The 27,884-nt window shown below is 39.6% G+C and overlaps 1 protein-coding gene across 21 annotated transcripts in view; it reads right to left on the bottom strand.

Annotated features, from left to right (window-relative positions):
• The window catches only part of LOC132362734 (ELKS/Rab6-interacting/CAST family member 1-like), a 187,013-nt gene extending 167,604 nt beyond the window's left edge, over positions 1-19,409 (bottom strand). For 16 of the 21 annotated variants that reach the window (XR_009502451.1, XR_009502460.1, XR_009502458.1 and 13 more), the window contains exons 1-3: positions 19,389-19,408; positions 14,074-14,235; positions 9,233-9,402 (exon numbers count right to left, since the gene is read on the bottom strand). The gene's annotated coding sequence lies outside the window, so the exon portion shown is untranslated. Of the gene's footprint in view, positions 1-9,232; positions 9,403-14,073; positions 14,236-14,855; positions 15,025-19,388 lie in introns of those variants that run through there. The other 5 variants (XM_059917716.1, XM_059917709.1, XM_059917712.1 and 2 more) reach the window with 4 other exon arrangements.
• Positions 19,410-27,884: the final 8,475 nt, after the last annotated feature.

Raw genomic sequence — 27,884 nt, forward strand, 5'->3', positions numbered from 1 at the left:
CTCAATAGCCACATGTGGCTGGTGGCTACACACTGACAGTGCACATCTAAGATAACAAGTATGTTTCTACAGAACATCTTTAATCTTGAACTTGTCCTATATTATTTTCCCTGTCTGAATGTAGAATAACCCACAAAGAAAAAATAGGTCGGACTTCCCTGGTGGCGCAGTGGTTAAGAATCCGCCTGCCAATGCAGGGGACACGGGTTCGAGCCCTGGTCCAGGAAATTCCCACATGCCGCGGAGCAACTAAGCCCGTGCGCCACAACTACTGAGCCTGCGCTCTAGAGCCCGCAAGCCACAGCTACTGAGCCCGTGTGCCACAACTACTGAAGCCTGTGTGCCTAGAGCCCGTGCTCTGCAACGAGAAGCCACTGCAATGAGAAACCTAATTTTTTTTAAAAATAGGTACTATGGGTAATGACTCACAGAGAGAATACCAAAACATCAGGAAATATTATTATTACCTTATATCACAACTATATTATTACATCAATAACATATTGAAACTATATTATATCAAAACAATAAGGTATCTGAGAACCAGTACTGTATGTTTAGTGGCACTTACTGCTCAATAAGTATTGTGGAAAATTTCCTAGGAGACCAGTCTCATTTGAGACTGATATACATAAGCCATCATGTACTTACAAATTATGTTGGACCACGCTGGAGAGGAAAAACATGTAAATAAACAACATTCCACTCTGCTAAACTCTATTTCTCTCAACCACTTCAATGCCACCAGTCTCACCAAGCCAGAAATAGGGGAAGCCGTCTTTTCAGGTCCCATTTATAATTCGTCAGCACAAGTTCCACTGCCCCCTCAATAAACAATCTTGCACCTGGAATTTTCCTCTATTCTACTTTAATTAATGATACAGGGTAAACCTTATTACATTCTGGAAAGGTCCACCTAAGAACTTTCAAACTCTGAAAATCTTATTTCTGAAACATGGTTCTTTCCTTTCTTCTACGCCTACTAAATCTACTCTTTGTCCATAGTATAACCTCTGACCTATCCCTAACTTTTTGTTATTCACCTCCATTCTGGTTTTATTTGTTTTTCTCCCAGCCTGAGCAATCATTTCAAATACAGCCTCACATCATCTTTTTTTTTCCAGTCATGTTTATTTTTTACAAACCTTTACTTCTGTATTAAACAGTTTTCTCCATTCTACCCTCAGACTTATGAACCTTCCTGCACATGGTCATGTATATGCTTGCCAAGCACATACACAGTATATCAAAAGTCCTCGGAATTCTATTCTCAAGCATCGTATTTTCTTCCCTTGTATTTTCCCTGTGGAAAATTTCAATTTCCCATGGTAACCGGCAAAACCGGTACTTTGAGAAGAAAGCAGACCCAAGATCTCAAAGCTAAAAAGAAGTGATGGAGCATGGATTTAAGATTAAATGGTCTGTCTTCAGATCCTAAGCTCTTAACCACTAATTCTGTAAGATTTCATATATGTAAAATTCTAGAAAATGCAAACTAATTACAGTAACAGAAAGCAGACCGAGGGTTGCCTGGATATGAGGGAGGAAGTTGGGAGGAGAGAAGAATATCAGGGAGAGGCAGAAGAAAGGGGTTACAAAGAGGTACAAGAAAACCTTGGGGACAGGTGTTCTTTATCTTGACCGTGCCATTGGTTTCAGAGGTGTATGTGCCGAAACTTACCAAACTGTACATTTTGAATATATGCAGTTTATTTGATGGCAATAAATTTGATTTTTTTAAGTAAGCAAAATTAGAAAGCATGGTATTAGAACAGGAATAAACCAACAGACGTTTGCCACAGAAATGCAAGCCCAGACACACACACTCACACCATTTAGTGACCCATACACATATAAACAGAGGTGACACTGTAATCAGTGAGGAAAGCACAGAGTATCTGATAAACTGTTTTTAGACAACTGGCTACCCATACTGAGGGAGGGGGGAAGAACCCTGACTCATATCATACACAAAAATGAATTCTAGATGAATTAAAGCTTTATATATAGAAAGCAAATCTTTAAAACTTTTAGAAAGAAAGATACTGTTTAAGTATCTTTTAAGACAGGGCAGCATGGAAGGATGTTTTTTTTTTAAAGACCCAGAAAGGATACATCGTAAAGAAGAAATACTGGTAAAGCCAACTACCTTAAAATTCAAAACTCCTACACGTCATTTACCATATTAAAATGTTTTAGTATTTTACCTATATTTTAAGTGCCTGAAATAGTTCTTAGTAAACATACTACTAAGGAAAATAGAGGCATATTTATACTAATTTTTTTTTTTAATTTATTTTATTTTGTTTATTTTTATTTTTGGCTGTGTTGGGTCTTCGCTGCTGTGCACGGGCTTTCTCTAGTTACAGCGAGCAGGGGCTACTCTTCATCGCAGTGTGTGGGCTTTTCATTGTAGTGGCTTCTCTTGTGGCAGAGCATGGGCTCCAGGCGCACGGGATTCAGCAGTTTTGGCACGCAGGCTCAGTAGCTGTGGCTCGTGAGCTCCAGAGCGCAGGCTCAGCAGTTGTGGCGCACAGACTTTGTTGCTCCACGGCATGTGGGATCTTCCTGGACCAGGGATCGAACCCGTGTCCCCTGTATTGGCAGGCGGATTCTTAACCACTGCGCCACCAGGGAAGTCCCTACACTAGCTTTTTAAAATGTTGATATTTTGTGAACTGGTCAAAATAAATATGATGCAATACTGAACTTCAAGTTTCAAAATGTATGACCATTTACAATCACTCCAAAAAAATTAAATACCTAGGTCTAAATCTAACAAAACATGTATAGGCTCTGTATGCTGAAAATTACAAACGGCTAATGAAAGCAACTGAAGAAGATCTAAATGAGTTCTTCCCATGAATAGTATATGAAATGGAAACTTGACATGTGTAAAGATAGCCAATCTACTTAAATTTTTCCTCAAAGATGAGGAAAAAGAAAAGATTACTCAGCAGTGACCAAAAAAAAAAAAAAAAGTGTTTTACTGACAAACAGTAGAACTACAATAAGCCAAGCCCAGCGAATCCAAAAGATGTTACGTTACAAATTTCCAGTTTTGGTGCCTGAATTCAGCACTAGAGAGTTCAGAGCAAGAACTAAAATCCAATGCAGAACAAAGATGGAATACATGATCACCACTGAGTTCTCCAATGGTCCTTTCTAAAGTGCAAGGTGACAAAATTCCTTAAGTTACCCCCAGTTTTCCTTCATCTACCTATTAAAATCAGAAACACTCCACTATGCAAAGAAGGAAAAAAGGTCCAGAAGGGAAATGTCAGAACAGACTGAATAATTATTCAATAGGGAGAAAAGAACTGCCACCACAGAGCGAAGATTCTTGTGAATAGGAAATTCAACGACCAGGCTGTCGAGATGCCAGAAGAACTCACTGACCCTTATCCACCTGGCGTTTGTTGAGGCTCAGCTCCAGCCGGCCTACGTGGCTACTAGTTCCATCTGACAGCATGAGATGTGGCTCCTATTAGTGAACCCATTACAGGGCATCCATCAGTCAGGGCGAGTCAAGAGGGAGCTCCTTGAACCCTCTGACCCGCTGCACAGTTAAAGAGGTCAAAGTCTTAGAAAGTACACATGCCAGAAATCTAAAAATAAATAAATCTCATGCCAAGTCATTTCTACCTAATTCCTACATTCTAGTTTGTATTCTGTATACTATATATTCCACTTCTAATATGTATTCTATATATCCCAATAACCACAAGCAAAAGAACAAAGCAACTCACCTTAAAAACATTTTACCCAATACCCTTGAAATACACTATTAAATTCTTATTGCAGAAGTCAAAAGCCCAGACATTTAAACCTGTAGATAAGCTTGAACTGCCTTGTCTCTCAGTTCTTCTCAGCATTAATTTCAGAAAAATGAAAGGCTTTCCATCTGTGGGTCAGGAATCAGAACACAGCAGGAAAACGTCCCTCATCACTTCTAAGTGTTTCTCATTCTGATGGGACCAATGTCTCAGGATAATAACTGTGAGGCCTCATATTGCTGCTTCTTTACCAAAAGTACCCAGATGCCCCAGCTGCACTTTTACGTTAGATCCCTGACTCTGCTAAGTGACCTGGAAATGGGCCTGCACGAACCACCACTCATAAATACCCGCATGCCGATTTGAGGGAATGTCAGGTATGAGACCCACAAGAATTGGTGACCGAAAAAGGTAAAGAATGAAAACTCCTGTTATAAACATACAAACCTTTGGTGTTACTGCAGTGGGAAATGCAGGTTTTGATATTAAAAATATTTCGTATCACAAATATTAGCCACAGAAACTACCCAAGCCCACAGTCTAATTACTAAGTGATCTTTTCAATTCAAATCACCTGTGTACACTTTTTCTTGATCTGCTTTTTCATGCAATGCAGAATTTAAATGGGCTAGTCTGGAGAGCTGAGATAAAAATAACCACAAAAACCACTTTGCTACTACTAGATTAATTGCTCTGAATTCTACACTGATCTTCTGGTTTGGTGTGAACTAAATTCAGAGTATAATTTTGCGTGAGGTCCGTATTTTGCAAACCACAAAAAACATATTCAGGAAAACCCCTCACAGACTAGCAGGACACACAGTCATCACCCTAACACCATTCTTGGCAGGAGGAATAAGACCTTTTTTATTCACATCAACTGAGCTGGAGGAACAGCATCTAACCAGCTTGCCAAGCATCAAGGTCTGTGGCAAACAGGTTAGGCCAACTTCAACAAAATCAGAAGGTTTTTCCTCCACAAGACTTTCTCTACCAAAGGACATGAACAGAAAAATGGCTACCTTGCTGTTTGGCCTTTTACTTCTGACCACAAAAGTATTAATTATCTCAACCCATCTTAACCTTCTTTTGTTTTACATCAATAAACAGATCTACCTAAGAGCACATTAGCACTAGTAACTGCATGCCAGTAACAATGGCATGTTTCCTATAATTCCTCTTTTGCAATTATATGACTCACTGCCTTTCTAACTCTCTGACCACACCTTTTCAGTTTTCTTCACTGGATCCGCTGTCATTTCCCCCTCTTTACATCTCACTCGATACAACCTTCCTCTGGAGAAACCAATTCATCCCTAAGGCTTTAGCCACTACCCCCATAATGACAGCTTCCTAATATTTATTCCTAGCCTATTCCTAGCCCCAACCAGTTCTAAAAACCTGAGATTCTAACAAAAGTTTCTGCTTTCACTGAATATTTAGTTTAGAATGAGCTTTTTTGGTTTTAATCTTTTCTTTGAAAGGACCTTTAAAGATCACCTAATGTGGTCACACATAAATGTAAGTTAAATCTGAGTACTGTCTACTATATTATTTTCTGCATTTTTCCTGTATTTCATAAATTTTTTTTTTAATTTATGTATTTATTTATTTGGCTGTGTTGGGTCTTTGTTGTTGCACGTGGGCTTTTTTTTAGTTGCGGCAAGCGGGGGCTACTCTTAGTTGCGGTACGCGGGCTTCTCATTGCGGTGGATTCTCTTGTTGCGGAGCACGGGCTCTAGGCGCGTGGGCTTCAGTAGTTGTGGCACATGGGCTCAGTAGCTGTGGCTCACGGGCTCTAGAGCGCAGGCTCAGTAGTTGTGGCGCACGGGCTTAGTTGCTCTGCGGCATGTGGGATCTTCCTGGACCAGGGCTCGAACCCGTATCCCCTGCTTTGGCAGGCGGATTCTTAACCACTGCGCCACCAGGGAAGTCCCCATAAACTTTTAAAAAGGTAAATAATCTAAACTACTCCTAATTTTAAAGCTGAGGAAATCAAAGCCGAAACTAAGTGACTTGCCGAAGATCACTAAGTATAATTTCCTATCACCACATCTCCCACTGTTCCTATCACCACATCTCCCACTGTTCCCATCTAGAAAGGAGGATGACTGAAGGGCGTTGGGTCATGAGGCTGAGAGTGTACACAAGCAGACCTTTTTAAAAGGCTATTTCAACTGCACTGAGTTCTGTCTGACATCCCAACAACAGGTTGAAGAGCTCAGAGAAACTTGCAAAAGGCCACAGGCAGAGATGTGTCATTCAACAGTGCACAGTTTATCTGTACAAAGGTGGGGAGAGGGCTACAAAGTTATCATCTAAAAAAACCAGTGGTGATATTTTAAACCCACTGATATTTAATATTCACCTCCAAATTCAGATGAGAACTTCATAATTTAAAAAATCTATTCTAGCCACATTAAACATCTATTCTAACCTTAGGAAGTTGGTATTATTATTCTTCTCAGTGACAGACGAGAAAATGGAGGATTACAGAGGTAAGATAACTCATCCAAGGTCACATAACTAATAAATGTAGAAGGCTATTTCAAGCCTAGGTCTGACTCCAAAGCCCATGCTTTGACCACAGTGCTACTAAATCCAGACCACCTCTGTGAAGGTCAACCAATTAAAGGAGATGTTCATAAAACTGGAGCAATTCCATAGATACTATACACTGTACACTGCCCAACACAAAAGGACCTCATTCCATGGACCCTGAACAGGAAAAACACCAGGTCTTTTCCCACATCCCGTTTTTCCTTCAAGAATTTTAAAATTTAAAAAAAAAACAAAACCAAAAAACTCCTGAATCCATGTTCTTTTTCATTATGTGCTTAATTTTGTGATTTGAGAGCTGGATGAAAGTCTAGGGTAGCTTCAGAGAGGAGGATGAGATCGATAAAGAGCAATTATAGTGGGCCTCCCTGGTGGCGCAGTGGTTAAGAATCCTCCTGCCAATGCAGGAGACACAGGAGCGAGCCCTGGTCTGGGAAGATCCCACATGCCGCGGAGCAACTAAGCCCGTGCGCCACCACAACTACTGAGCCTGGGCTCTAGAGCCTGCGAGCCACAACTAATGAGCCCGTGTACCACAACTGCTGAAGCCTGCAAGCCTAGAGCCTGTGCTCTGCAACAAGAGAAGCCACCGCAATGAGAAGCCTGTGCACCACAACAAAGAGTAGCCCTTGCTCGCCGCCAACTAGAGAAAGCCCGCGCGCAGCAACGAAGACCTAATGCAGCCAAAAATAAATAAATAAAATTATTTTTTTAAAAAAGAGCAATTATAGGAACAGAAAGATAGCAATTATAGAAATAGGTGAGAACTTTCAAAGAGCTGGTTCAAACTGTCTTTTATGGGATCCAACAGGAGAAAGCTGCTTTGGAAAAAGTGAGCCTTGTCAAGTGTCACCAGAGTAATTTAAGAAAAAATAGCAAATCCTGATAAACAGGCATATAACATTCATATAATCACCCCAAATTCAAAAGGAAGTTAGCTTTTCTACTGTTATCTTTTAGAATGAGACCCTTATATTTGAGCAGTAGTCCTAATAACTTACAGGGGTAATTGCTGAAACTCAGTTAGTCCTAAAAACAAATATAAAAACCATCCAAGAATGACCACAAATACAGTCTTTGTTCTCTATGGTACAAGAAACCAATCACAAGCCCATCTGTGTGAGACCTAGCTAATAAGAACACTATTTCAGAGGGGGGTACAAAGAGAAGGATGGGTTGCCAAGGGGAAGAAGTCATCTATTAGACTGTGACAAGCTTTTAAGTGTTTGCATTATCATTAACCAACTGCCTGGTTCCCTGGTTCCCACACCTGCCACCTCCATCCAAAACTATCACAGCAGCACTTGCCAACAGGCTCAGCTCCAAAACACTGGCGCCCTCTTCTGACCCTTTTGTAGTACTGCATTCATACCAGGCACTGATGTGAAAATCTCTAATAAAGCCACAAATTAATAAATTTGCAGGTAACATTTTTCAGATAATTCTGTATTTGCAATTCCCTGAATAAACCTTAATTTAGCTTGATAAAAATGTTAAATAGCAGACCTTCTACATAAAATTTATGCCAATGAAAAGAAAAGCAACAATGTTCTCTTACCGTTTTAACAGTTTACATATATTAGCTGATAGTATTACAAGAATTAGAAGGATGCCAATAACTGACAGACAAAGACCTTACTATGTGCCAGGCACTAGGAGTGAATAAATTAGTTTAATGCTAACAACCTAATGAGGCAGGAACTCCTCTTCATCTTACAGGTGTAAAACGAGGCACAATGAACTTAAGTAATGTGCCCAGGACCCTGCACCTGGTAGCAAGTGGTAAAACTGAAGTTCACACTCAGTAACTGTGACTCCAGAGCCAGAGCCTTATCTACCCCAAAATATCCCTCTGAGGTATCATGATAAAATGAAACGTGATCAAAATAGAAAAAGTATAAGTTGTAAGGAAAATTATAAATACATCATCCAAATCTCTCATTTTCAACAAAATCCCTAACTGTAAAAAAATAAAATACTACATGAAACATTTTGGTCATTTTCCCATTCCCCCTCGCTTGAAGATTCTGAACTTCTGGGTCTAAGATGTTTTTATGCCTTCTTTTTACTACCCATTCCTTTCTTCATTACACTATGCCTTTATTTATCTATTACCTTGTTCTTGAAAAGAAAAGAAAAAATTAATCCATACTATACGCTTTATTTTTCTTCTATAGAGCAGAACTGCTTACCTATTCCTACCTAAATTCTCTATTTCATTGAGATCTTTAGAAAATATTTTCCTTAAGACAGTAAATCCAAATAGCATCATCAATTCCTTCTCATTGCAAATATGAGAGATTCTCATCTGCCTGGAATTATTTAGTGTGTTCCTACCTCTAATCAAGGCTGGCAGACTAGATAATCTTCTAATATTTCTAAAAATGCTAACTTTATTTTCAAACAGGACATGAAGGCACATGTCTAATAATCTGCAGTTCAAAACAAGATTTATCTCAAACATTTCTAGATTCCACAGTTTGCCTACTTAAAGCTATTCATAATACCAAAAATTAAGGACACTTAATAACCCAACACAGGCTGACCAAGCTCACTCCCATTCATGACTGAAAGATTTACCACGGGTGAAAACAAATGCTTTTACAACTATCGTTTCATTTCATAACATTAGTTTAAAGTCTACTTAGAAGCACAGACTTAGTCAAAGTCTGAAGTATCAAAAATATATATTAACTGCACCGGTTTAATTTGTTAGATACAAGAACAATAGAAACAAGATGGTTATAGTTTAGTACTATAACTGACCACATCGCTAAAGAATCCATCGTAACATTATTCATAGCTCCCGTATCTCAACACAACAAGAAGTGCACAGGTAACACACAAGAAAAGGTGCCAAGGAATGGGCTCCGTGCAAATCCCACAACTCCTTTTACCTCGTTCTGCAGGATGGCAGCCCTCGAGGCTCCTTAGCAGTCAAGGACTCCTTCAGCACTTCAATGTGCTGCTTGCTGTCTGAGAACTGGTTGGTGAGTGTTTCTAGCTTTGTCTGTAGGGCTAGTAGTTCTGTGTCCTTTCTGGACAGCTCCTGCTTCACCTGACCAATCTAGAGAAGAAGAAAAAGCAGTGTAAGGAAAAAAGAAATAAAACCACCACCTCTGATCTGGATCTTTGACAGATCCACGTCAAGATATACAGCATTAACTTTATGACAGGACACAATTCATCTTTTTGCACCATCTAATCTTAGCTGACCACCCCCCCCAAAAAAACAAAGCTTATTCAACTAATAGCAAAATTTCCAGTTTTCATTTATTGTCTCCCCTAAACTTTTGAAATCCATTAGAAAAGGAATGGAAGAAGAAAAATCCCAATTCACTTAGATGACTATGAGACAGCAGTAAGCATCTGAACACGACTAAAGCAGTTTTCATCTTATTAAGTCATAAGAAACTTCAAATCATACAGCAGGACTAGTGTAGATGGAATACAGAAAGAAAAAAGAAACTTCCTACTATTGCTATTTAAACTCAAAAGCTGCACATTTATTTTTTCATTGTTGTTTTTTTCATTCTCAAATGAAAGTGTACATAAAGTCCTTCTTAAAAAGCCACTTTAGTGTTATAAGGCATTATAAACATGTGCTTTCTAAAAATTATATAATTTTGAGGAGTTAGGGGTACTGACCTAAAAGAAAGATTCCACCTACAAAGTTATATTACCTACAACATGTCATATCAACTAAATGGATAAAAGTATATAACCTAAATAAAGAACGCATAAAATCTCATTCTCTAAGAATCTACATGTGTAATCAAATTTGAATTACTCTGACAGAGTAATCCATACATCAACAGGTGCCACTCACTCCCCCAGAAATTTTTCTCATCTTAACTTAGAAAACATTTAACATCAAACATCTCCTTTACATTTCTACCGTGTTTCTAAGAATTTTTACTCTTTTATTCTAAATGTAAGCCAAGGGCTTCCCTGGTGGCGCAGTGGTTGAGAATCCGCCTGCTAATGCAGGGGACACGGGTTCGAGCCCTGGTCTGGGAAGATCCCACATGCCACGGAGCGGCTGGGCCCGTGAGCCACAACTGCTGAGCCTGCGCGTCTGGAGCCTGTGCCCCGCGACGGGAGGGGCCGCGATAGTGAAAGGCCCGCGCACCGCGATGAAGAGCGGTCCCCGCACCGCGATGAAGAGTGGCCCCCACTTGCCTCAACTGGAGAAAGCCCTCGCATGAACCGAAGACCCAACACAGCCAAAAATAAAATTAAAATAAATAAATAAAGTAGCTATAAATGTAAGCCAAATTAACAGAAATCATATCTGTTTTTACATTGTATCTACTGCCTAAGCAAGGTAGCTATGCACTAAAATATAGACTCTTGGAAGTATAAATTTCACAAGAAGTCAGTAATCTCAGTACCACTGATGAAACAAAAAATACTTTTTAAAAAGCTGAATGTATCTAAAGTATTTTGACTGAAATAATCTTAGGCATAAGGGACAAAGTTTTTGAGAACAATTTCCCATGAGAGAGTATGAAATAAATTTTACTGTAATTAAAATTACTTTTAAGGAGGACTAAAAATAAACTTATAATTTACTGTTCTGTTTCATCAGGAAGACAAGCATTTTTCTCATATGCATGAAATCTCTACTTACAAATAGAATATTCATTCATTCAACAAACATTTCTGTGTGCTCACTGTATGCAAAATACTCGCAGCTGCTAAGGACATCACTGGAAGATAGCTGTAAACAGCAGCTACTTCCATCCTGTAACACAGATACGTACCCAGGAGCTGCCACATACTGTAATGGTGTAGCATCTTTCATGACATCCCTTTACCAACATCCCACCCCTAACAAACAGAATGCACTAAAAACGCACTTGTGGTATGAATGAATAGTCAGGAGAAACGTTCAAAATGTTCTCACCTCATCAGCTAAAGAACTATGGCTTAAAGATTACTCAAATTTCCAGCTACCTCTAGACCATGTGATCAAAAATAAATATAAAATCTCAGTTTCCTCATCATCTGCATTACTAAATAATCCTCAAATAATGCTATACTGACCATAAAGACTGAGAAAAAGAAGAAAATATCCTAAATAGAAGAGTTTAGAAGCACAAATTTTCCTTAAAAGTTAGGAGCATAAGGCTTTTGCAGTCAATCCCATGTGAGAACGAACGAGTGTGTCTTCTTGGGTAACTACCTCTCTAAGCCTTGGTTTCCTAATCAGTAAGATGGAGAAAGCAAACCAGTGCCACTGTACTGCGTACAGATTAAACCAAAAAAATGTAGAGAATGTTTAGCCTGTTGTTCGACACAAAAAGAAATTAATAATACTAGCTGAGCAAAAAAAAGTTATAGATCAACTTCTCCTCTAGACAATACATGGTTACAACAAACCAAATTGGACCCTTTTAGACAAAATATCTCACTTTTCTATCTATACTATAAAGTGGTCCATAAATAGCAAACACACTAAATTAGCACAAGTGGTTTTTTTTTTTTTTCTTTTAATGCTGCATTCCAGTCTTATCCTACCGTAATTTTCAGAAGCAGTTTTTTTCCTGACACTTGTGAGACAAATGCGTGCACAGCCTAGTATAGGGCAGTGGAGTGCAGAGCTTACCAGCACAGGTTCTGGAACCAAATGGCTTGTGTAAAAATCAAACTCTGCCTCTTACTAACTGTGCTTCCTGAGCACCACTGTGTTACCTCAGCTTCCTTATCCATAAATTGGGTTGAGAATATACCTACCTTAGTAGGTTATAAAATGCTTATAGTAAGTACTCAAGTGTCAGCTATTTTATTATAATCATTTTATCACAGTTTGAAATGGAATTTCAAGTTCTCTAGACAGATGATTGAGCTACTGAATAGATTTAGAGACTTTAAGTTTCACGCTACTTCTAACTGACCAGATAACTAAATAAGCTAATCACTTCTATACATCTGTTCCAAAGAAAGTAAAATTTGTTGCAAAATCACCTATCGGGGACTTAAAGATGATGTCTACATATGAAGGTAAAGCACTTCACTCAAGAAATCAGACTCAAATAAACCCTGGGTGATGGACCTAGAACATCTGCACATTCTTTGTACCTAAGAAGAGAAAGAGACCATTCACATAAATCAACAAGTTTCTGGTTAACAGGAAAGGAGTCGAGAAAAAACAGCTTTGAAGCACCATCCACACAGTGACAAAGCAACAATAAAAAACCAGGGACAGGGCTTCCAGAGCACATGAGGGCTCGCTGCACACAGGGTGGCACGTGGGTCAAACCGGTGAACAGGAGTCAGTTAAAGAGCAGAGCAGGCTGGTCAGTGCTAGTCCCAGGCAAAGCTGCCGACCACAGAGTGAAAGTGTGAGCACCCAGAGCCAGAGCAGCAGGGTCCCACTGTGGGATCACTGCACGCAAAGGGTAAATGTTTCGGCAAAGACCTCTGCCTGAAGACCAGCCGCTCTCTTTTTCAGCTCCTCCCCTTGAGCCTCTTTCGAATTTAGCTCCTCCTTCAGTTGCTCTACCTGTCACGACACTGTTATTCTTTTTCACTCATGTGTCAACTTAGGTCTTCTTATTATCTGCTTTTGAGCCAGAACAGTAACTGGAAATAACAATAACTCATATAACACAATCAAATCTGTTCCCCTAATTTCCTCTTCAAAGGACCCTAGATGGGCTCACTATTTTCACAGGGTAATGGACTGAAATGTGCTAATCAGCAAATGGGAAGCAGAGATGATATTTTATTTTGTTCTCAAGTTAGAATGATAAATCAAAACTAACAGAAAGTTGGATATGTGAATTTTTAAGTTCTAAAAGTTACATGAAATTGGCCGTAGTCATTGATAACAGATTCTTAAAATAACAGAGGAATATTCTACTGACTTATATGCAGGTATGGGTATCAGAGAAAGAAGCCAGAAACTGTATCATTAAAGGAACAGTGTTCACTTCTGAGAAATTAGGGAACTAACACAATTGGGATATGGGGGGCAGGGGGAGGGGGAGGAACACTTATTTTCTAGCTAATATTTTATAATTGAAATTATGATCTTTAAAACACCACAGACCTGATAAACTGATAACTGTAATAAACTAAGTCCTCCAATTTGCCTAAAATAGTTCATAGGATCAAAATAAATGCCTTTGGCTCTAAAGAAGGAATACTGTGACTGAGGTTATAATACAGACTGATATGTCTCAGCGATGCCTATCCTACTGTACATACACCCCAAGTGCACGTGGGAAACAATAAACCTGATACACATGGGTCTTCTCCAAGGGAGAGCGCAGAGGGCTTTCCTTTAGGGAACTGTGTTTGAAGGGAAAACACGATTTTATTTAAGCCATTTCAGGAAAAAAAAGGGGAGGTGGATTCAGTCTCTTAGGCTGAATTTGACTTCTAAATTTGTTCACAACACATAGAGAACGCGATGTTTCATATGGTGAGAAAAACTCATCTGGATGTAATCCTACTAATCGCCTCAGAAGTACTGGTAGACATGAAATGTTAAACTGTGATAATACACACTTAGCCTCATACAAGTAATTTTCTTTGAAGTGAAATGTGAAATAACTATACAACATCAGTAATTCTGACTTTAATTCTGGGAAAGTTCTATCTGAAAGAATTACGGTACAAGTATTCTTCCCTGAAGCCTGATAAAACAGCGTGAGGTCCATCATCACTAAAGAAGTAGGAACATGCATCAATTTTTCAAACCCCATTTAAAAATCACGGTATCACACACCATGACCTTGTTTTTCATAAATTTAGAATGGCTCCGATAGACCTCCATTTGCCTCATTTCTTCCTCTCGTTCTTCAGTACTCAAAGCCCCGTTCGATTTCAGCATCTGAATCTCCTCTTCCAAGTCTCAGAGCCCACGCTCCATAGAGGAAATTTTTGAATCCTGAGGACAAAGGAAGATTTAGACATTAAAGTATTCGCAAAAAGTCAGAGAGGTTGCACAAGTCTGTCTTTACAGATGTGAAGTTTAATAAAGATAAACAAATATGTAGAAATATTGCAACTGGTGCCTTGCTTCTAAAATATATCCTTCATGGCCATATGGTGGAGAGGACTGAGACTGAGATCTATAGTATGATTTTTCCTCTATCCTTTCCTCTGCACCCTTTTGATTAAAATTGAGAGTATTAACTAAAGAAGTAGAAGCAATGGAAAACTAGTTAAAGTTTCTAAGTACTTTATGGTCAACAAACTTCTAGTGAAAACATCTGTAATATTAACAGTAAAACCTTTTCTAGCTATAATATTTTATCGTTTTACTTGACCCCCCCTAAAAGGCTTATTTCTGCCCGCAAAGGAGTGGGGAAAAGAGTAAGAAGGTTTCAAAGATTTACACAATAATGCGTATAACCCTTATCTACAATAATAAAGATCTGATAACGTCCCACTGCAGAAAAACAAAGGGATGAATAATTACGTTAACAGTTACACTTTATCACACAGTGGTCCCGCCTTTTCCACAGTTTTACTTTCCGTGGTTCTGCTTTCTGTGGTTTCAGTTACCTGAGGTCAACTGCGGTCAGAAAATATCAAATGGAAAATTCCAGAAAAAAACAATTCAGAAGTTTTAAACTGTGCACCGCTGTTCCAATCAACACGATGAACTCTCACACCATCCCATTCTGTCCCACCGGAACGTGAATCATCCCTTTGTCCAGTGTACCCGCGCCCGTTAGGCACTCACGGCAGCCACCTCGGTTATCAGATGGACAGTCCTGGCATCACAGTGCTTGTGTTCAAGTGACCATTTTTACGTGACAGTATTTTATTTAATACCGTCCCCAAAGCACAAGAGTAGTATGCTGGCAATTCAGATTTGACAAAGAGAAGCTGTAAGGTGCTTCTTTTAAGTGAAGAGGTGGAAGTTCTCACTAAGAGAAAAAATCATATGCTGAGGTTGCTAAGATCTACAGTCAGAACGAATCTTCCAGCAGTGAAATTGGGATGAAGGAAAAAGAAATTCGTGCCACCTCAAACTGCAAAAGTTACGGCTACAGTGCATGACAAGTGCTTAGTTTAGATGAAGAAGGCATTAGATTTGTGCAGTAAGATACTGAGAGAGAGAGAGAGAGAGAGAAAATGAGACCTATTCACATAACTTCCATCACAGCATACTGTTATAACTGTTCTATTTTACTATTAATTACTGTTGCTAATCCCTTACACACTGTGCCTAATTTATAAAATTAATCATAGGTATGTATAGGAAAAAACATAGTATATATAGGCTTTGGTACCATCTGTGGTTTCAGGCATCCACTGAGGGTCGTGGAACCTATCCCCTGCAGATAAGAGGAGGCTACTTACTGCATTAGTAATCTTACTTATTCGCTATACTTCACCATGCATTGCAAATATCTCATAATGATTTCTAAAAAGAAACGTCACTGTCCTTGTAAATCAGCATCACCACGAATATCACCTCCTCGTACAACATCCGTCTATACTCATTTTCTTGGTTTTGTCTGTCACAGTATCCAGTTTATCCCCAGATTGCTTTAGATGTCATCAATTACAGAAAAACTCCTACAAAGAATAGATACTTTTACATCTATAGTTGCATATGCTTATTCACCTAAGAAGTAAAGACCTTAAAGAGCATAAATTCAGTATAGCTTTATTTTATTTGGAATTTTAGAGAAACCATTCCTTTAGGAAGAAATTTTGAGACTGACTTCCTCTTTTCACTTTACCTCAAGCCTGTCTTGACTGACTTTCCTTGTTATCTGAGAGTATGCTGATAAGAGTTAAAGGATTTATCATGAGACACTTACAGCTAGCTATTTTTAGGTTCGGGGGAGAGGCGAGGGCTGTACTCCTCTGACTTGCATTGCATTACCTTTAAAAATAACACAACGAAAATTTTCTTTTACAAATCTATTCAAATGAAACTTACATTTGGTTCAAAATTAAACATATTAAATTAACACAATCAGAGACACTCTAAACCTAAACCAGGATTTTGATTTACTCGTTTAAAGCTATCCCGGCCCATGAAGAATAAACAAATAAACGGCTTCAAATGCACTATCTGAAAATCCCAACACAGACAGAGAGGCAGCTCTTGACCAAATCAGACACTCACTATCAAATCATGCACCATAAAATCTGCACCTAAAAAGGGACCATAACTGCAGCTCTGAAAGCCATGAGGCAGAAAAAGAACCTGCCAGGCTACTTTCTGGGATGAGGCCAGAAAATTAACGCCTGATATGTTGGACTAGTTGTAGCACCGACCAGTACTCAGGCTGGGTTTATTTGAGGACAGCCCTTTCCAAGGAGGCTTCTTACTCCTAGAACGTATAATAACTAAATAAATAAATTCTTTATCATCTTACTACTCTATACTTCCCCAGCCCTGGGTCTCCCATCATTAATCAACCAACCCCACTGAGTCCACTGAAATCCTCTTTTCCTTGTTAAATTTCCCAAATGCTCAACTTTTTTTCAAAAGTTGTCTCCCTGCTCTAAGTAAACCCAGGCTTTCCCAAAGGATATAATTTCCCCCAACGCTCTCCATTGAAGTTCACTAATCCACCAGCATCACAGAGTGGCAGGGACAAGTGTGGGCATCCTCCAGGTTCCTCCATGCTGCTCCCATTTAAAGCTCACACTCCTCTTCACTCTCCCTCTGCACGGCTGCCATCTAGGGGCTTCCCCGTCACTCCCGCCCGCTGAAGAAGTCTTCAGCACCCGGCTGACAATAGATCTCTCCTTCAAATGCCACTCTTGCCATAATCCTAAGATTTCAATGTCCGAATTCCTTGACATCCGTAATGCCAACGCCTTCATCCTCCGGTCCATTTTAGCTATCCAGTTTACAAGACCACATCACCCAGGCCTCTCCTCCCAGGCCTGACACACCGTCACTCACATTAACTGCTGCTCTTGTATCTCACAGAGTCCTCCACCTCCCTAACTTCTACATTTTCTCCCAACCTGTCCATCCATTCTGAATTCTCTTCCCTCCTATCCAGGCTACATTCCTGGACTCATCATCCCAACTACTCCTTCACCTCCACCCTCAATTCACTTGCATCCCAGTCATTCTGCCATATCTACCCAGCAAAACTCTAACCCTACAGCAGTCCAGTAATTCCTCCCTGCTCCTCCACTGCTAAAGGGAAAAGAAGAAGTTAGAGAAGGGAGAAGGAAGCAGAGGGAAGAAAGTGGGAGAAAGGAGGAGGGAGAGGAGGAGGAGAGAGAAAAGAATATTACGTCACCTTGAAGACAGCTGGGCTCTTTTATTGTCCACCATCACCTCCTTTCCCATTTCCCCCAAAGACCAGTCTAGGTCTTCATGATCCTCTCAAGCTCATGCCACACTCTCAGCATCTCAGCTATTTCATCTGCAATTTCAACATAACATCTACCTGACCCCACTGGGCCACCAGAATCTCAGTCTCTTGCTTCTTAGCAGAATGGCTGGAGGTTAACACAACTTAAAATAGATCTACTGCCAGTTAAAACCAGTACACTTCCCTGTGCCATCAAAAGGCAAGCAAAATAATTCTGTGAATACAGGTACACTCGTGTGTTTTTAGGTTCCAACAGGGATCAGGAAATAACATGTACCAATAAACTTGTGGGAAATGTGAATATGTAATTATACCTTTCTAGAGGCTGTTTACAAGATTATGTTCAAGACTATGAATTGTCTAACTATAAAGAACCCAGAATCCACTAATTTGGTATTTGTTTGGTAAACCCTTTCCCCAGTGAGAATAAAGATGTATACAACAATAAAAACAAAGTTTTAAGAGGAAATCTTCTAAATTAAGAGAACCATTCTGATAACTGTACTTGAGAAGCATCTATTTACATAAAACTATTTATATACCAAAAACTAAAGACTCTTGCCACATCAACAAATATTAAATGAAGGCACATGATGCAAAACACCGTGTCAAATTTTTTAGGGGATACAAAGAAGTTAAAAAAAGAGACAGAGAGGGCAGGAGGGGGAGAGGGAGGGGTCCCTATCTGTAAGAGTCTTCTAGCTCTTGCAAGAAGGAATATGTTGTTAATAAAAATAATAATAGCATAGCAGCTAACACTGACTGAATGTTTACTATGTGCCAGGTCCTGTTTAAAGTGTTTTACTTGTTTTAACTAATTTAAACCACAAAAGAACCCATGGGATAGGTACTATTGTTATCACCATTTATCAATAAAGAAATTAAGGTATGGAGAGGTTAGGTTACTTGTTCTATGTCACACAACTGGTTAAATAAAGCCAGGTTTTGAATCCAGGCAATTTAACACAGAAGGCAAGCGCTTAGTCACCAATCACCATAACGTTCAGCCTAAAGATTTCTAACTACTCAGTAACTTAAAGCAGAAGTTTTCAAAGTATAGTCCGTGAAAGCCTGGGGGTGCCTCCTAGCCCTTTTGAGAAGTCAAAACTATTTTCATAATAATACTATGACTTTATGTGCCTTTTCCACTGTGTTAACACATGCACTAAAGGTATAAAGGACAGGCAAAAGCGCTCGTGCCTCTGGACAACAGCGCCAAACCGTGCTAGCCGTCAGTGTAGTCTTCAGTGCCAGCACTCTCAGACAAAAAAGAAAACTAAGAAAGAACATTTTTAAAACACTGGCTCACTTAGGAATGTCCCTGGTGACTTTTCATATGCTCAGCCCTTGAGTATGTATCTCTGTACCATGCTGTGTGACGACACAGGAAGGGGCCAGGCCCGGCTGCTGCACCTGGGTGTGACGCTGCTCCCAGGACAGCACTGGGTGCTCTGTGAGCTGCAAGCCCAATCAGGTACTTTTTTCACGGAACCCTATTCTTAACTCGAGAGAAGAACTGACACACAAACTTGGTATTTGGTGGACATTTTCTTAAAAACAAATGAAATGAGTCATTTTAAGAGAATAAGGGGCCCTGATATCAAAAGGTTTGAGAACAGCTGACTCCAAGAAATGCTGGACAAGAGGAAACGAAACTGAAGTTCTTTTAACGTGTCATTTTCATTAAGTCTTACTATTTCTTCTCAGTCTACAAAATGAGTGAACTATTATTACATACCACTTTCTTAAACTCACACATTAAAGTGTGAAATGACACATAAGATTCCTTAGGAAGTTCTCATCTTCATTTCGATAACAGTTTGCAGAGCTTTAGTTTTGGCAGAATCGGGGGCATTCTCAAATCTCCGATGCATCTCCTATACAAGAGAAGCAAAAAAGAGAGTACGTGTCCTCCTTTTCACTCTCATTTTTTCAACAGGGGAGTGGAGAGGCAAGGGAGTAGTAGTTACATGCAAAGATGACTACCCCGGCCTTGTAAGACATTCTGATCCACTTTCTGTCTTCCTGACCTTTCCCTGTGGACCAGGGAGCACACAGACTGCATTCAGGCTAAGGGGTACAGGAGGGTCCCCGTCTCTGCACACCTGGTTATACACGGTAAGTCACACAGACCCCAGCCACCACAAGAGGTGAAGCTCCGGCACATCCCCAGGTTGTGTGTCGCTCTTCCACAGGACTCCAAGACGTATTATCAGAACTCCAAACAATCCAAAAAGGGGATTAGAAAGAGTCCCTTTTTAAAAGGAGAAATCAGGACTTCCCTGGTGGCGCAGTGGTTAGGAATCCGCCTGCCGATGCAGGGGACACGGGTTCGAGCCCTGATCCGGGAAGACCCCACATGCCGCAGAGCAACTAAGCCCATGCGCCACAACTAGTGAGCCTGCGCTCTAGAGCCCATGAGCCACAACTACTGAAGCCCGCGCGCCTAGAGCCCGTGCTCCGCAACAAGAAAGGCCACCGCAATGAGAAGCCCGCGCACTGCAACGAAGACCCAACACAGCCAAAAAGAAATAAATTTATTTAAAAAAAAAGAAAAAGGAGGAATCAAAGTAGCCACAGTCCACACTGCACAAAACAACTGAAAGCATTTGTGTGGACAACCTCCTTTGCACAGCATCCTCCCCCAGAGCAACAACCACCGGGCTACCTACGATGGAAATCTCTCTCCAGAGGGGCTACAATCAGAAAAAAAAAGAAGGTAAGACTGCTGAACAAGTTTCCTAAACAGTCTACAGGTAGCAAATGGCAGAAAAACATAGCTATTTTTTTCAATCCAAATGTCAGTGCGTTCAGGATCAGAAAGGAAGGAAGGAGATGGCAGAATATCACAGTTTCGGGTCTTCAAGGATCACCCTGAAGTTACCAGACCTCCTCAGGCTATTTTCTTGTCAGATTCTGGGAATGTCTCTGAGTCAGCCAGTACTTCCAGAGTACCCTGGTACAGCCCCTAGCGATGGCAGAGAATACAGATGGATATTTTCCATCTGAACAGTGCTGGTGAAATTCTAGCCCTGCCCTCTGCTCTGCCCATTTGACATGTATATAGATGTTTACTAGGTCACTCAAACTTATTTCATCCAAAACAAAACTCGTCATTTTCTCCTCTTTAACCTAGCCCCTCCTCTGAAGACTGATGAGTCTTGCCCATCTCCTTAAATGGCATTACCCTCCCGGTGGTTCAAGCCAAACAGCACAGTGTCTCCTTTCATTCCTCCCACATCTTCACTTCCTACCACCTTCTAGAGCAGGTCCTAATTGTTCCAGCTTCAAAAGACTTCTTGAATTTATCATTTCACTCCAGTTCCAGTCTAGTTTCAGCCTAGATTACTACAACAGCCTCGAGTTAAGTTCCTTTCATTTCCTCTGTCCATTTTAAAGAAAGCAATGGTGTACTCTAGATAAAGCATCAACAAATCACGGCAATAGTCTGTTTTCAATCCTTCAACGAGTTTCCTATTTACTTCTCACCCTCTACAAGGTCAACACAATCTGATCATAACAGACAGAAGACTAGCTCTCCTGTCATAAACTATGTTAAAATTAGACAAAAATGCATAAAGCAACTGTTTTCAGACGCTGGAAAACAAGCAGCACAGGAGTATGATCCTTGAGAGAAGAGAAACTAACAAGGTTATGGTCCGGACTTGCTATCCAATATGTGATGCAGGGAGAGGAAGACCAAACAGAAAACAGCAGTCCCGCAGAGCTCAGAAGACAGATCAGTGGGTAAGAGTCCCAAAGACAGGAGAAATGTACAGAGCAGAATGACACAGAGGAAGAAGCTAGCCAGAAAAGCAGCAGTGTCTGATCTGACAGGGGTCCCCTGGAGTCTTTGACCAAATACTAAGCCTGCATGTACAGGGAAAGACTCCACAGTGTCAAAGAACAACTACCAGAGAGCTATGAGTTGAGCAACTACCTGAACGCACATGGGGCTGGGAAGAATTCAAGCTCCAAAGAGCCAGAGTGGAGAGAACATCAGAGGCACTGAGCAGAGACACCAGAAAGGTCACGTCTTAGGAGTAGAGACAGTCTAGCCCTGGAGGGAAGGCTACCTAGACTAGAGCCAACAGAGTGTAAAAGCAAGTCTCGTTAAGGATCGAGTTAATCCACAATTAACCCCTGCAAGATAAAACACTTCATTAAGACAGTAAAATGCAGAACACATTAATCCAGGACAAAATCTGAACACATTAGTTCAGGCCATAATCACCTCTCACCTGCATTAAAACAACAAACTCATCAGTTACCCCCCAGCCTCCAGTCTGTCCACACTGAGTCTACTCCCTACACTGTAAACAGGTGATAAATTGGGCACACAGATATTAGGGAAATTTCCAAATGCTTTACAGTGAAACTATTACAATTTCATTTTAAACTCTAGCAAGCATATCAGCAATATATAAGGAAAGAAATCCATTTGAATAAAAAAAAAATCCTCTTCTGCTAAGGAACTAGGGTGCACTTTAAACCATTCGCAGGCATAAAGCTTTCCTGTTAAGAGCTTGTAAAACCTATCAGTCCTAACAGATCTCCATTCAAAGGCCTGCGCATTAAAGCTCATTATGAACACATCCTGCAGTCAGTGGGCTGACCAACTCCCCTTTCCCAGAGAGCACATCGAGCCTCTGACTCCTGCACCGTTAATAAAGGGAGAGGACTCTGCGAATAAAAAAGAATGTACCATTCAGACAAATGTAAGAAGTCGAATGTGCTAGTGCTTGCTTTATTTCGCTCTTTTTAGCCTGAAAATTTTCACTCTACACAAATTAAAGAAAGCTCAGAGATTCATACAGGTAGAATTATCTGGATCTTGTTATATTGTCAACTGTGGTACACGGTAGAAAACGTGTTCAGTTCCTCTCACTGATTTAATAAAGAATAATGACTAGAGAAAGAAAACAAACAAGTTAGGAACAAAATTTCTCCGTTGTTAGTAGTTTCTTTCTTTTTAAAAGTAAGTCAACATTTACTTACACAACTGAGAGAAAGGAGCATTTGTGACTGAAAAGTAGTACTTATGTCTGAAATTTCTTTCTTTCAAGTTTCAGGTTTTAGCCTCCAGCACCCTTGGTTCAAGGCTAGACGTCCCTTCAGCAGATTTCAATCCTCCACACAAGTTCTGGGCTTACTGTACTCCACACGGAGAAGTGAAGAAGGAACCCTCACTACTCCTCCTGTACCTCAACTCTGCCATTGTCAGACAGCACTGCACTTTGACCCTTTACCATCTCAAGTAACAGCATGCTTCTGAGAAAACATATCTTCCTGTCAAAATGGAAATGAGGTACAAATGACACAACAAAAAAAAAAAGATGAGGAAGGATAACCTGAATCAGTAAGTTATGCGATGCAACTGTTCACACTTTCCAAAATCACTAGCAAAGGGAAAACTAACTAGGGACCCTTTTTCTTTTTTAATTCTTCCTACTCTTTGTCCAAAGTTTCTGTTTTTTCTATATACGTTTATTTCTCTTTTTTTCCCTCTAACCTCCTCTGCTTTTACCTGACAACTGCCAAAGATACAGATGGGCATTCCTCAGACATGTTACAGCCAAAATTCCTGGCCTAGAACCTAGTTAAAGAATAGGGCTTTTTTTTTTAAACATCTTTATTGGAGTATAATTGCTTTACAATGGTGTGTTAGTTTCTACTTTATAACAAAGTGAATCAGCTATACATATACATATATCCCCATATCTGACACCTTCTTTTTTTTTTTTTAACATCTTTATTGGAGTATAATTGCTTTATAATGGTGTGTTAGTTTCTGCTTTATAACAAAGTGAATCAGTTATACATATACATATGTTCCCATATCTCTTCCCTCTTGCGTCTCCCTCCCTCCCACCCTCCCTATCCCACCTCTCTAGGTGGTCACAAAGCACCTAGCTGATCTCCCTGTGCTATGCGGCTGCTTCCCACTAGCTATCTATTTTACGTTTGGCAGTGTATATATGTCCATGCCACTCTCTCACTTTGTCACAGCTTACCCTTCCCCCTCCCCATATCCTCAAGTCCATTCTCTAGTAGGTCTGTGTCTTTATTCACGTCTTGCCCCTAGGTTCTTCATGACCTTTTTTTTTTTTTTCCTTAGATTCCATATATATGTTAGCATACGGTATTTGTTTTTCTCTTTATGACTTACTTCACTCTGTATGACAGACTCTAGGTCCATCCACCTCACTACAAATAACTCAATTTCATTTCTTTTTATGGCTGAGTAATATTCCACTGTATATATGTGCCACATCTTCTTTATCCATTCATTGTTGATGGACACTTAGGTTGCTTCCATGTCCTGCCTATTGTAAATAGAGCTGCAATGAACATTCTGGTACATGACTCTTTTTGAATTATGGTTTCCTCAGGGTATATGCCCAGTAGTGGGATTGCTGGGTTGTATGGTAGTTCTATTTTTAGTTTTTTAAGGAACCTCCATACTGTGCTCCATAGTGGCTGTATCAATTTACATTCCCACCAACAGTGCAAGAGGGTTCCCTTTTCTCCACACCCTCTCCAGCATTTATCGTTTGTAGATTTTTTGATGATGGCCATTCTGACTGGTGTGAGATGATATCTCATTGTAGTTTTGATTTGCATTTCTCTAATGATTAATGATGTTGAGCATTCTTTCATGTGTCTGCTGGCAATCTGTATATCTTCTTTGGAGAAATGTCTATTTAGGTCTTCTGCCCATTTTTGGATTGGGTTGTTTGTTTTTTTGATATTGAGCTGCATGAGCTGCTTATAAATTTTGGAGTTTAATCCTTTGTCAGTTGCTTCATTTGCAAATATTTTCTCCCATTCTGAGGGTTGTCGTCTCATCTTGTTTATGGTTTCCTTTGCTGTGCAAAAGCTTTGAAGTTTCATTAGGTCCCATTTGTTTATTTTTCTTTTTATTTCCATTTCTCTAGGAGCTGGGTCAAAAAGGATCTTGCTGTGATTTATGTCACAGAGTGTTCTGCCTATGTTTTCCTCTAAGAGTTTGATAGTGTCTGGCCTTATATTTAGGTCTTTAATCCATTTTGAGTTTATTTTTGTGTATGGTGTTAGGCAGTGTTCTAATTTCATTCTTTTACATGTACCTGTCCAGTTTTCCCAGCACCACTTACTGAAGAGGCTGTCTTTTCTCCACTGTATATTCTTGCCTCCTTTATCAAAGATAAGGTGACCATATGTGCGTGGGTTTCTCTCTGGGCTTTCTATCCTGTTCCATTGATCTATATCTCTGTTTTTGTGCCAGTACCATACTGTCTTGATTACTGTAGCTTTGTAGTATTGTCTGAAGTCAGGGAGCCTGATTCCTCCAGCTCCGTTTTCCGTTCTCAAGATTGCTTTGGCTATTCGGGGTCTTTTGTGTTTCCATACAAATTGTGAAATTTTTTGTTCTAGTTCTGTGAAAAATGCCAGTGGTAGTTTGATAGGGATTGCATTGAATCTGTAGATTAAGAGTAGGGCTTTTAAACCTCAAACACTGCTGCAAATCTTAACATGAGAGCAGTTGCACTAAACAAGGTTTGTTGACTAAAATATTATAGAGACCAAAATTAACATACGTGTAAATGTTTTAAAACAAATTAGTATTTTAATTTTTTTTTTTTTTGGGGGGCCATGTTGTGCATCATGCGGATCTTAGTTCCCCGACCAGGAATCGAACCCGTGGCCCCTGCAGTGGAAGCGCAGAATCCTAACGACTGGACCGCCAGGGAATTCCCAACAAATTAGTATTTTATTCATCACAATAGGATCTACATTTCAAAAAAACAGGAGCACATATAGAACTGAAATATTTATTCAGCCTATAGACAATGCTTGGTATGCATATGGATAGCCAATCCAAAAATTCCATAGCCAATTCAGGTATGTTCTGCCAACAGACTGAGAACCAAACTTTGGTGTATCACGGAATCACCTGTAAAGCCTGTTAAAACTCCATATGCCTGGCCCCAGGCACTAACCACGTCTTGACTCTAGTTCAGTATGTGTCCAATAGGTGTCTTCACGCTTCTATCCATCAAAGGAAAGGCACTCCAGTAAACAATACAAAATCTAACAATAAGTCACGTAACAATGTAATTTCAGTACAAACAGAAAATATAATGCTTAATTTAATTTTTGTTTTTCTTCTTTGGCTTTTATTTGGGGGAATTATTTACCTGCTATCTCCAGAATCATGTTCATAAACAAAATGGAAAACTAATCACAAATGTTCCTGGATATGAATGCCATTTTAATGTTACTGTATTTCATCAAATCTAAGATGCCACTGATTGTAAGGTAAACCACTGTTTAATGTGTTGGAAAGAAAAGAAGGAAATGCCTCCAAATAAACCATGACCCAAGCTTCTATCATTCAGAATTTTTATTTTATACTGATTGCAAGACCCTTTTTTACTTATTTAACCATAAAGTTTAATCATATATCATTTTGAACTGTTTTATAACTTTCTCCATACCAATAATTGTTTCAATGCTGGTTCACAGCATAATATTACTGAAGATATACTAAACAACAGCTAAAGTTAACATGAGAAATAGCAACAATACTCACAACATTGACTAAAATGAGCAGCTGTTAACTGTTTGTGAGTACACAGGCAAACAAATCAAGCAGGACTGTGGCCTTGCTGACAGAGATTTTAAGATGCCATCAAGGATAAGACTTATTAACTCAATTTCATACTGTTGAGATGGGGAAAACTATGAGTCTTGGAACTGATGAAAACCCGCTTTTTAAAAAGATGGACAATAATCCAATAATAAGAAAACCTATGGATATCCCAGTGTTGCCAGCTCTCAATTCTTTCTGCCTTTCTTGACACACTAGTGATATAATGCACAATAGCCATTTCAAGTCACCACTCACCCAACCTAGAGTTGTTAAGTTCTTTATTAGACTTCCTTGTTCACTCGTAATTCTCCCTCCCCCATTTATTCTCAACACAGCCAGAGTAGATTTTAAAAGCTAAACTAGATCACTCCCTTGATTAAACATTGGTGCAGTTTTCTCTTGCACTTTGAATAAAATTGTTGCATTACCTGCAGGGATCCTGAAGCCAAGTGCTTTGTCTCCTAGAGGGCATGGATTTTTGTTTTGTTCACTGCTACTATATTTCCTTGTGCTCTGCACATGGGTTAGTGCCCAATAAATATCTGATGAATGCAATGAATGACTCTGGCCCTGGCTACCTCTTCAACCTCTCATCTCATGCCTGTTTTCCCCTTAGACAATATGCTTTTGTCCTCTAGTCTCCTTGCTGTCTCCTGAAAACTTCTCATCCGGCCTTTGAAACTGTTAACCTTCTTCATGAAATGATTTTACCCAAATGCTCAGCAAGACTCTTTCAACTTTCTTCAGATCTCCCTTAAAGGGCACCTCCTCAAAGATGCTTACTTACCCTGTTTATCCCCTCTCCCAACATAATTAGACTCAACTAATTTATTTCCTCTCATAATTATGTTTATTGTCTCTCACCAGATTTTTAAGTTCTAGGAGGGCACAGACCATGTGTTCTGACATGAAAAATGTATACCCAGCGTGTATCCCAGGGTCACATACATTCTAGAAGCTCAATGGATGTTTGTTGAGTAATGAGCAAAGAAAGGCTGTGCCGAGTGCCTCTAGCACCTTGTCACTCTGGAAACAAAACAGTCAAGCCACATGTTACAAAGCTTTACTCCAAATTACCATTTTAGCTTCTGTTACCTGTATTTTCTAACATATACAAATTTAATGGTTTAAGCCTCTTGCTATGGCAATAAAAGATTCTTTCCTGTCTCAAGATTGTATTAAAACCTTTTTCTTACATTCTCTTCTAGTGTTGTTATTTTTTAACAAGTAGCTATTTCATCTAGAACTTAATTTGATGTAACTATGTACTGTTTTCCAAATAGATGGCGATTATTCCCAAACATGTATCATATGCTTAAAACTATATTATTTCTGGGTTCTATTCTGTCTCATCAATCTAGCTATCTATTACTGTGCCAGTACCACAGATTTTAATATCACTGGGTTTGAAACACATATATCATGAGCTGCTTAAACAAGTGTTCCCGCACTGTTCTTCTTGCAAAGAAACTGCAACGTCATTTGGGCACGTGTCAAGAATATTCCTATTGGGATTACACTAAATTCACAGAGTTGGGGGAAAGCAGCATCTTTATATTAATGTTCCCATCTACATTGTAATGAAAATTTAGCCCTATC

Source organism: Balaenoptera ricei, chromosome 3 (genome assembly GCF_028023285.1).
Source record: "Balaenoptera ricei isolate mBalRic1 chromosome 3, mBalRic1.hap2, whole genome shotgun sequence".
NCBI lineage: Eukaryota > Metazoa > Chordata > Mammalia > Artiodactyla > Balaenopteridae > Balaenoptera > Balaenoptera ricei.